Source organism: Gorilla gorilla, chromosome 3 (genome assembly GCF_029281585.2).
Source record: "Gorilla gorilla gorilla isolate KB3781 chromosome 3, NHGRI_mGorGor1-v2.1_pri, whole genome shotgun sequence".
NCBI lineage: Eukaryota > Metazoa > Chordata > Mammalia > Primates > Hominidae > Gorilla > Gorilla gorilla.
This window is the reverse complement of record NC_073227.2, coordinates 37,352,905-37,364,782: the sequence shown is the minus strand read 5'-3', so window position 1 is coordinate 37,364,782 and position 11,878 is coordinate 37,352,905. Positions and strand designations below refer to the sequence as shown.

At 32.9% G+C, this 11,878-nt stretch overlaps 1 long non-coding RNA gene across 1 annotated transcript; it reads right to left on the bottom strand.

Moving 5' to 3' along the window:
- Positions 1-4,504: 4,504 nt before the first annotated feature.
- On the bottom strand, positions 4,505-11,131 carry LOC115934297 (uncharacterized). The gene is made up of 3 exons (XR_004070115.3): positions 10,969-11,131; positions 9,938-10,135; positions 4,505-4,823 (listed from the first exon to the last, which is right to left on the bottom strand). It is a non-coding gene; the product is annotated as an uncharacterized lncRNA (long non-coding RNA).
- Between the last annotated feature and the right edge of the window lie 747 nt (positions 11,132-11,878).

Sequence of the window (11,878 nt, the reverse complement as noted above, 5' to 3'; positions counted from 1 at the left end):
AAAAACAGATAAGGAAGACTGAAAATTTTAAAATGAGCAAAGTCATACTAGGCAAATAAAAACCTGAAATTTAAGATTCACTTAAATGAAGATTCACTTTAAATGATGCTAAATTATAATCAGGGGAAAATTTTTTATTTAAAATAAAATGTTTATTTTTTAATGACTAAGTATATATCCCAAAATGAAAAATCCTAGAACATCTATGAAGCATAAAACTTATCATTATATAATATATATGAGCAAAACTTTATGTATATACCTGTAGCTTATAATATGAGAAAAAATAGACAGAAAAAAACACTTATAGAAGGAACATTCAATTTAACTCTCACAGCTTTATACAAGTGAACAAAAAGTATTTAAAACATCTGAATAACGTAAAAATAGGCTACATGAAGTTGATAAATCTACATACTATTAACTCCGAAAAAATTGGCACATGTTGGGCACAACTAGGATTGTTAACATGTTATTTTTGCTAATTCTTAAGCAAACCAATGAGGTAATTGAGGTTTAGAGAGATTAGGTAAATTCCCCATTATTTTTAGTAAACTGTGAAATCTGGGCACCAACCCAAGTTTTCTTTCAAATCCCCAAAATCTTAAACACTGTACAGTTATATCTGTATACCTAGCCTTCCAATAGAGTAGAGCAAATAGATGTATTTTTCACTTAATTTTTATGGGTGAGAACACAACATATTAATTTATAGTGTGACAAATGCAATAGGTTTTGAGTGTCAGTCACTATAGAAGTAAGTTTCTCTCAGCACATTTTTAACTTAATACATTTAAAAATTCTTTTTTAAAATTCATCTAAATTTTTCATAGTAACTAATTAAGTTTCTACCAGGACAGGGTATTTCTTAACATACATAATTTAAACACAAAAAAGAATGCATTGGGTGTTAAAGCCTTATTTCTAACATAAAATTTCATGAAAGTTATAAAATTCAACTCTAATTTTAAATTTTCTTAGGCAATGAAATGTCCACAGAAACAGCAAAATGTTTAGCACTTGTTTATATTAATTTATGTTAACTGATTATTGAGGTAAATCTATATAAGATATATCAAGTATCATACATTTAAAAGAAGACCAGAATTCATTTCCAGTTTACAGAGAATTTTTTTAATATTTAAAATATATTTTAAAGTATAAAAATAATGAAATATATAATACATAATAAGTAATAAATATTAAAAATATTTTCTCTATTATATAAAGAAATCCAACAAAATTTAAAAAGTAGACAGATACACATTTCTGATCATAACTCACTAAACCTAGAAAATAATAACAAAATAATTGCCATAAATGGCACAATTAATATCTTTTAACATGTCATTATTATGTGTAAGTGTATTTACATTCCTAGAAATAAAATTAATAAACAAAGGGGCATGTGATTTTGAATTTTTAATCTCCATAGTTTACCAATTAAACACCATCCAGATAGGCAAGGGAATGGCAATACAATGTATTATCTTTTAACTTCTCCAAGAAGAAGGTTAAAACAATTATTTTATTTTTCATTAGTATAAAAATCTAAGCTGTGCATTTGTCCTGAGCATTGCTGTATCTGTATGCTGTAGGCTTTTATCAAGACTGAAAATCTGATTTAAAAAATTTTTCCAGTTTAACAATTAGTCATTTGAATTTATTTGTAATGCATATCTTGGGAGTTTACTAAGCACATATTAGACACGGGTCTAGTCATTTTCCATGTGCTAACATAAATAAATCTCTACAATAAATTGATGAGGCTCAAAGATAATAAGTAAATATTAAGTAAATATTTCATTATATTTAATGTATGGTGAAGCACAAACAAAAGCACTAGAACTTTCTCAAAAGCCCACCCTTTTACTGTAATTTAATATTAACTATTATTTGGCCTTTGTTTATGTAAGATTTACATCAATTGAAATATACTCATTTATTTATACTACCTTAACCGGGCAATTAATGCCTGGCATATGAGTTTCTTCATATAAATGTTTATTTTGAAACAGAAACATGAAAAACATACCTTTTAAAAATCCTCCCCCATATTGATATTTACAATCAATTAAATTATTTTCTCCAACTAATGTTATTTATCAGAAAAGACAAAGGCTAAACTTTTATGAGTTTTAAATTAGAAACAGAGTTGGAAAATATGTTAGCACTATATGAGGAGATTCGTGTGCTCCTAATAAAGCTATCAAATATTTCTAATGGTAGTAATTGTAGTGGTTAGTTATTTAAAAACAAGACATCACTGGGCATTATTATTATTATTTATATAATAAGAGTTTACATGAAAGATATTATGAATCAATCTTCAGCATCAATTTAGAGCAACTTTCTTTTTTTCTGTTTTCAGGTTTTTGTTTTTGTTTTGCTTAAATTCTCATTTTTTCAGGTATTTTCATTAGCTATAACTAAAAGTCATCATCATTCAATTGTTCTCAGAGAGTCTTGGGTATGTGCAGCTGGAAAGAAAGTAAGATTTCAACTTAACAGATTTAAAGTGGTGCAACTGGAAATACACACTGCAGCCACCTTCTCTTGGAGTGTAAAGTAAGTAATTAATTCATTCTATTAAAATTATTATGATTGGAAAAATAACTGTTTTCTTAAAATCAATTTTTAGATATACCTCATCTGATAAGAAAAGATGACAGAATCCTTTCTCATCTGATAATTGTTTTTGAACCCTGGTTTATTATCTACCCAGCATCTTCTCTAATAAATCATTTGTAGTTACTGCCAATGTTTATGGTCAGGCCTTCGTATAAACAGAGTATCACACGCTCTGTGATTTAGTTTTCCCATCTGATGGAGTGTATATGTGTCAGAATTGTGCCAGGTTTTGGAATTTCTCCTGCTTCTTAAAAGTCAGATTTCAGAAAACGGGAGTTAAAACAATAGAATTGATTTTGGTAATCAGCACAGGGGCTTCTTTATGGGCAGTCTATGCCTACCTTTTCTTCAGATTATTATTATTTTTTAATTTAGCTTTGGCACTGCTGGATATTCTCCTGAGAAAAAAGGGCAAATCAATGGAATCTTTACGACAATTTCTAGATCCATTTTCAAATGTTTATTCTGAAAAAGAAAAGAGCACTCTGTGCATACAAATTCTTTTTTTCTCCCACATTTATGAGACACACTTGAAATCACAGTATATAGATGGCAATCTTCTAAAACAAAATCCAGTGTTTCTCCACTTTGATTACCAAAAACATGTTAAAAATGGAGACTAAAGTGGTGATTTAATAGTTGCAGAAGTCTGAGTCACTTTCATTCAGACACAAAGATTCTAACATTCTTCTTGCTGTCTAGCATAAGAAATCTAATCATATGCCATTTTTCTTGGTTATAGCTATAGATGGGGATCATACTCCCCTGTAAATTTTTCATACAGATATTTCAGAATTATCAGATGGCAGGGCAAAAAAAGTTAAGGTCACTTTCAAACTTTAAATCTCCTATGGTTCAGGATGTTAAATTGCTATAAAGTTACTGGGTCATATATATATATATATATATATATATATATATATATTCAACTATATATATAGTTAGTCTCCAAGTCAATTTTCCTGACTAAAAAGAAATAATAAGCAGGTATTTAAAGGGACATGTCAAGGTTGAGAAGCACAATTTAGCATCAGGGATAGGATTTAAGATTTCTCTGTTAAAAGTTGCATTTTTGATCTTTTCTTATTTGCTGCGTAGCCATGGTTAAATAATTTAGCCTATAGTTTGACGATTGTATTGTCTAATGGGGGAAAATAAGTATGAAAATACATAAGTCCTGTTTCAACTATCAAAGGAAACACCATGAATTTATACCAACTATACTGTTATATGTTATTTTGAGTTACGTCAATCTTCCTTCTTTCCAAAGTAAAGGAGTATCTATTGTTTTGGATTTACAGTGACTGAAACTTCAAGTGGGAAAAAGGGAATTAGAACTTTTACAAAATTACTTATTTTTCATTTTCTAGTCAGATGTCAAATAGATAGTGCTATTCACAATGTCACCATGAGCAAATAATAGACAGCAAGAGTGAATATGAGATAGAGAGAGAACTTTGGAGTGGGCACTGATGTAGTCAAAGGTTTCTAAAAAAAAAAAAAGTAACAAATCTTGATGTGGGAGAAAGTCTGCTGTACAAAATAGTAAGTTCTATTCAAAAATGTTCTGCTCTATTGTGAAAATGCCTCCTTTCTGATGAAAAAATTTATTTTTATTCATATGAAATGTATCTGTTATTTCAAAGTTCTTCAGTATATGTTGGTAATTTTACTCCAGTTCAAAGAGAATTTTAAAAGATACTTCTTACACAATAGTCTAATTAATCTAATTGACATATCATTGTTCAAATATTAGGGATGGACTATTTAGGGCAGGAAAATGCAATATTAAACTGAGATATCTACATAATCTTAGGCAAGGATGCCAGATTTAGAAAGCTAACATCACCTTTCATAATGAAAGCAAGATACCTTTGCAAAGAATCATTTATTAAAACCAAACTACTATTTCAATAAAGCATTAAGATTTGCTGCATAGAATGCCCCTTGGGCAGCACTCTGAAATAATAGTGAATTGCTATTCCAATTCACAATGGAACATTTTAATAAGTGTGATAAATGACTCACAGAGAGCTGTAGATTTCAATGTCAGTGGAATTAGAATCAGGCAAACGCTGGCCCTGGATGATGGATGTACAGGATTTTTGTGGTAAACACTTTGCAATGTCAGGACAATACCAGCTTATGAAACTCTCAGAGGTGAAATTCATGTCCATTTGTCAACTTGTTGCCTGAGGGTGAAAATGTAGACAGAACACTAGTCTTATTTTAACAGGTGATATACTCTCTTAAATTCTGTAACCCTTCAAAATGACACAAAACAAAAAAATTAAAGATGCAATGTATAAAAGTAAATCTCCTTATATTTAGAGATGTAACGTACATTCATAGCCTCAGTAGTAGAGTGGATTGGAGAAATATTTTGTATTCAACTGGACTCAAATTTTCAACTTTTTTCTCTCATTTTAGATAACATATTTTTTTCTTTAGATGTCCAAGATTTACAAGGATATAAATGTATATGTGGGACTTCTTTATTTTTTCTAAACAGATGCAAATCACATATTTTTAGACAACATTTCTTCTGACCATGTTAACTTAGAACACAAAGTTAAGGTAAGTAAAAAATTATGACTATACAGATACTGTATGACTGTACAGTAATATTCAAAAAAAGAGTTTGGCTCGGCCGGGCACAGTGGTTCACGCCGGTAATCCCAGCACTTTGGGAGGCCGAGGCAGGTGGATCACGAGGTCAGGAGATCGAGACCATCCTGGCTAACACGGTGAAACCCCGTCCCTACTAAAAATACAAAAAAAGTTAGCCGGGCGTGGTGGTGGGCGCCTGTAATCCCAGCTACCCCGGAGGCTGAGGAAGGAGAACGGCGTGAATCCGAGACGCGGAGCTTGCAGTGAGCGGAGATCCCACCACTGCACTCCAGCCTGGGCGACACAGCAAGACAAAAGAAAAAGTAGGATCAATACATCTTAATGTAAAATTAGTTTTCTCAAATTTCTTTTAAATATATAAAACCATGGAACACTACAAAGTTCAAATATGCGATGAGCAAAGATATTTTATATTTATAAATAGCCACAAACCTAATCTAAAAAAAGTAAATTAAAAAAATTCTTAACTATATCTATAATTTTCAAAATTGTTTTTGGTCATTGTTGGTACACTAAGGCAATACTTTCTAAATTTTAACATCCACATAGAATCCACCTGGGAGTATTATTCAAATGATAACTGTGATGCAATAGGCCTGGCAGGCGAGGCCTGAGGTGCTACCTTTCCCATAATCTCAGGTGAACTTACTGCTACTGCTCTGCAGACCACACCTTGGTAAATCAGGCAATAAGGTCACTCCCCTGACTTACAATGTATAGAACATACAGGAGGGTTTATGAAAAGTGAAAAGCAGCTGCTCTGTGTTGGCCTTAATTAAATAAAATAATACATTAAATTCCTGATCCTTTTTGGTTTAATTAGTGTCAGGAAGTGACAGAAAGTGAATATCATGCTATGGGGTGACATGTGAATTGTATACCCATCCTAACCCTCAACTAGCTATGGAATTAATATGGAATTAACTAGCTATGCAGCAGATATGTCAATTGTATACCCATCTTAACTCTCAACTAACTATGAAGTTAGTACAGAATTAACTAGCTATGGAATTAATATGGAATTGTATGGGGTGCAGACATGTGAATTGTATACCCATCTTAACTCTCAACTAGCTATGGAATTAGTACCTATAATTTTTCACTTGTAAGCCTAGAATATTACTAATAGTTATTTTATTTAGTGTTTTAATTATTAAATGAGACAATACACATAAAACAGTTAAAATAGTTCCTGTCATATAGTAAACCCTTAGTAAGTATTATTCCTATGAACATGCCAATGTTACTGACTTGGAGCAAGAACATCTGGATTTTTATTTTAGTTCTTTTGTTTAAGGATTAAGACATCCTTAACCTTAAAAATTATTTAAACCATCTGACCCCAATTTCCTCATTTACAAAATGTGAATGATTATATGAATTTCAAAAAGGTGCTTAGATTAAGAGAATGCATATGAAAATATTTTATTTACTCTAAATTATGCAAATAAAACATAATTTTTGCTTCAAGTATGAAACTTTTGGGGAAAAACTACTTTTAAATTTACCAAGTATTGGTAGTTATTCAACAGCTAACAAGTAACATTTTGATTTATTTTTTATTTCAACCTAGTCAGAGTTTCCCAACAAAGTTTTGGCAAAATAAGGGGAAATGTGGAACTAGTGAGTTCTACACATACAGTATTTAATTACTGATTAGACATGGAAATAAAAGCAGAAGCATACAAAATAAATTTTCCTATTATTTTAATAATACAGCAGTGCTAGTAATATCGTATGTCTCTTTCTATGCTTACCAAAACATCACACATTTTATTTGGGAAAAGGTAAAAGGGATGCTTTCTGTTATACTTGAGCCCTTATAAAAGAGACACAATAAATAACTGTTGAAGAATCAATTCAAAAATCTAAGTTTATTCCTAATTCTATTTTTCTCTTGTGATGTGTCCTTAGAAGTGTACTTGGTCTCCTTTTTCTTCAGATTCAATGCAAAATGGGACTATCAATATAGAACTTGCTACTTGGAGACATTACAGTGAACCACAAGAATTAACAAAAACGATGACAGGTAAGTGGTTTGAACTGATTTCTAAAGAAAACTTCTATAGACACACAAACCTCTCAGGGCATGAAATTCTTTTTGAAAGTGAAAAAAAAATAGCTGAGAGGGAGAAACCTCATGTAATGAGGAAAAGGAAGATCAGAAAGGAGGGGAGGTTAGAGATCAGGAGTTACAGCCTCTTTCATTTCACAGAGGTAGCACCCAGCAACGGCACTGCTAATCTTTTCTGGATGCGGTCAATATTAGAGTTTATTAATAACTTGGAAAAGGGAGTAATCATCCAATTAATTTGACAAATAGGCAGGAGTTATGGACGCTCATAGGGCCAAAGATACAGAGGTTAGGGAGATAAGAGAGAAATAACTTTTTTTTTTAAATTATACTTTAAGTCCTAGGGTACATGTGCACAATGTGCGGGTTTGTTACATATGTATACATGTTCCATGTTGGTGTGTTGCCCCATTAACTCGTCATTTACATTCGGTATATCTCCTAATGCTATCCCTCCCCACTCCCCCCACCCCACAACAGGCCCTGGTGTGTGATGTTCCCCACCCTGTGTCCAAGTGTTCTCATTGTTCAATTCCCACCTATGAGTGAGAACATGTGGCATTTGGTTTTCTGTCCTTGCGATAGTTTGCTCAGAATGATGGTTTCTAGCTTCATCCATGTCCCTACAAACGACATGAACTCATCCTTTTTTATGGCCGCATAGTATTCCATGGTGTATATGTGCCACATTTTCTTAATCCAGTCTGTCATTGATGGACATTTGGGTTGGTTCCAAGTCTTTGCTATTGTGAATAGTGCGGCAATAAACATACATGTGCACGTGTCTTTATAGCAGCATGATTTATAATCCTTTGGGTATATGCCCAGTAATGGGACGGCTGGGTCAAAAGGTATTTCTAGTTCTAGATCCTTGAGGAATCGCCACACTCTCTTCCACAATGGTTGAACTAGTTTACAGTCCCACCAACAGTGTAAAAGCGTTCCTATTGAGATAAATAATTTAATAGGAATAAGAATTAACCTTGGAGACCAAAAGTTAGTACACTAAAGCAAAGCCACAGTGTGGCTTTCAAAATTAAAATCAAAATCTGTGTTTTTCTTTACCAAAATAATTTGTATTTTCTAGAGTGGAGTGGCACAATCATGGCTTAATGCAGCCACAACCTCCTGGGCTCAGGTGATCCTCCTGACTCATCCTCCCAGATAGCTGAGACGGGGGTCTCATCATGTTGCACAGGCTGGTCTTGCACTCCTGGACTCAAGCCATCTGCCAGCTTCAACCTCCTGAAGTGCTGGGGTTACAGGTGTGAGCCACCATGCCCAGCCAAGGAGCTTTCAATCATGGTGGAAGGTGAAGCAGGAACAGATATGTCACATGTAGAAAGCAGAAAGCAGGAGCAAGTGAAAGAGACTAAAGGGGAGATTTCTCACACATTTTCAAACAACCAGATTTTTAGGGAACTCAGAGCAAGAGCCCACTTATCACCAAGAAGTTGGCCCAAGCCATTCATGAGGGATCTTTCCCCATGACAAAAACACCTCCCACCAGGTCCTCCCTCCAACACTGAGGATTACATTTTAACATGAGATTTGAATGGGGACAAATTTCCAAACTATATAGCCCACCAAATGCAAGATGCTATTATTAGTGGGAACTATGTTGAGAGGGGTTAGCTTGGTAGTATGTGGAACTCTGCCTACCCTGCTTATTTTTTCTGCAAACCTGGAACTTCTTTTAAAATAGTCTATTACTTTTTAAAATGGCCTGTTTGAAGAAACTAAGTTTGTTGTGCACAATAAATTGGATATGTATAATAAATAGGGAGATTTTCATTTAATATCTCTAGGAATTAAAGAAATGGATAGATGGACTTATTAAAAAGAAAAAGAAAGACTAAAAAGAGAGAAAAAAATGAAAGAGAAAAGATAGAAGCAAGAACAAATCAAATCAAGCAAAACTTTTATGTTACATGAGATTAATGGAATTTGACATTAATTGCATGAAATATACAAACAAGGTATATATATATACACAAATATATATATTTGTCCTCTGTTGTATGTTCTTTCTTTATATATCATTCAGTGTTTTGCTCAACATTATGTTCGTAAGATTTATCCATATTCTCAAGCTTATTTGTAGATTTTCCATTCTAGTTGTTGTACAGTAGTCTATTCAATGAACATAAAAATTATTGCATGATTGATAAACATTCTGGTTCTTTCTGATGTTTGAGTAAAATGAGCTGTGCTGTCGTAAACTTTCTGTTGCATGTCTTTTTTGTGTGTATAGATGTACTCTTTGCTATTTGGCACACACCTAAAAGTGGAAACAGTTTTCTAAATGATTGCAACAAGTTGCATCCTCACCAGAAGGAGTTTCATTTGCTCCTTGGCCCCTTCAGTACTCAGTATTTTCTCCTTTTGCCTTTTATCAGTAATTGTAGTTGCATGATGTTATTGGACTTTGATTTTTACTTGGAGTTAGGTTTTTATCATTATTGTTGTTGTTTTAATTTTACATTTAAGTTCAAGGGTACTTATGCAGGTTTGTCATATAGGTAAACTTGTATCATGGGGTTTGTTGTGAGATGATTTTATCACCCAGGTAGTAAGCCAAGTACCAATAAGTTATTTTACCTGATTCTCTCCCTTCTCCCACGTTCCAACCTCTGATAGGCCCCATATGCGTTGTTCCCATCTTTGTATTCGTGAGTTCTCATCATTTAGTTCCCACTTATAAGTAAGAACGTGCAGTATTTGGTTTTCTGTTTCTTACATTTTATTTTTAAAGAAACTGACAAAATATTTCCCAAACTGTCACGTTATTTCACATTCCTACAAGAAATTTGTGGTGGTTTTAATTGATCTGTATACTCAAAAATATTTTGCATTGTCTGTCTTTATATTATAATCAGTCTAGTAGGTGTCTAGTAGTATCTGATGGTGATTTCAATGTTTATTTTCCTAATATTACTGAGCCAGTTTTCATGTTCTTGTTATTTTTACATAATCTTTATTAAGATGTCTATTGAAACTTTTTGCACATTTTAAAAAATGGGAGTTTTAAAAATATTTTAGGAATTTTAAAATATTTTGCATATTCTGACATTAAGCCTTTTCTCAGATATAGAATCTGTAATTATTTCCCTTCAGTCTATGGCCTGTCATTTCATTTTTTAATGGTGTCATTTCAATTATAAATATTTTTAATTTTGGTGGAATTCAATTTATATTTTAATTTTGTATGAATCATTATTCTTGTGTATAGTTTTAGCCCTTACATATATGTGTATGATCCAAAGTAAGGGTCAAAGTTGTTTTGCCTGTGGCTGTCTGACAGACTGACTATCGTTTGCTAAAGAGTTTTCTAATCCCATTAAATTTTCTTGATATCTTTGTATAAAATCTATTTACCATGATGTAAAAATTTATCTGTAAACTCTCAGTTTATTTCCATTGATCTATATGTCTATCCTTGTACCAGCATACTCTTACTTGCTATGACTTTATAACTTTTGACTTTATAACTATTGACATATAACTATTAACTTTTGACATATAACTATATGACTTTAATAGTTTTGAAATTAGATAGTTTCAGTTCTTCAATTTTCTACTTCTTTTTCAAAATTATTTTTGCTATACTGCATCCTTAAGTCTTCATTTACCTTTAAGTATCAGTGTGTACAACTATAAAAATGACAGCTGGGATTTTGACAGATATGGCTTTGAATTTGTAGATCATTTTAGTGAAAGACATCTTCACAATATTCAATTGTCTTCTCCATAAACATGAATTTTTCTCTATTTACGCAGATCCAACTTTCTGGTTCACAGATGTCCATCTCTAGGTTTTTTCTTTTTTTTTTTTCTTTCTTTTTTTTTTTTTAAATAAGGGCACGCATCACAATCATGAGGGTTCTGCCTTCATGACCTAATCAACTTCCAAAGGTCCCACCTCCTAATACCATCACATTGGTGTTAGGATTTCAACATATGAATTTGGGGAGGACCTATACATTCATTCCGTTACACAGGCTACATTTCCTTTGATGGTCCATTTCCTTCTTACCATTAGTCCATGCTATTCTTTTGAATCTAATTACCCTTTTTCACTACAGGGATGAGAGTACAATATAATTTCTTCCATAACTTTGAGTAAAGACACTCCTTTCTGCTAGCTTTTATAAACTGATAAAAAACTTGGAAGTTTTGGTAGTCACATTTGCCAATACCAAGACAGATAATGCACTGAAATGAAGGCAACACAGCCAGACGCGGTGGCTCATGCCTGTAATCCCAGCACTTCGGGAGGCCAAGGCGGGTGGATCACGAGGTCAGGAGTTCAAGACCAGCCTGGCCACGATGGTGAAACCCCATCTCTACCAAAAATACAAAAAGTAGCTGGGTGTGGTGGTGCATGCCTGTAATCCCAGCTACTCAGAAGGCTGAGGCAGAGAATTGCTTGAGCCAGGGAGGCGGAAGTTGCAGTGAGGCAAGATTGCACCACTGCACTCCAGCCTGGATGGCAGAGAAAGACTCCATCTCAAAAAAAAAAAAAAAAAAAAAAAAAGAATG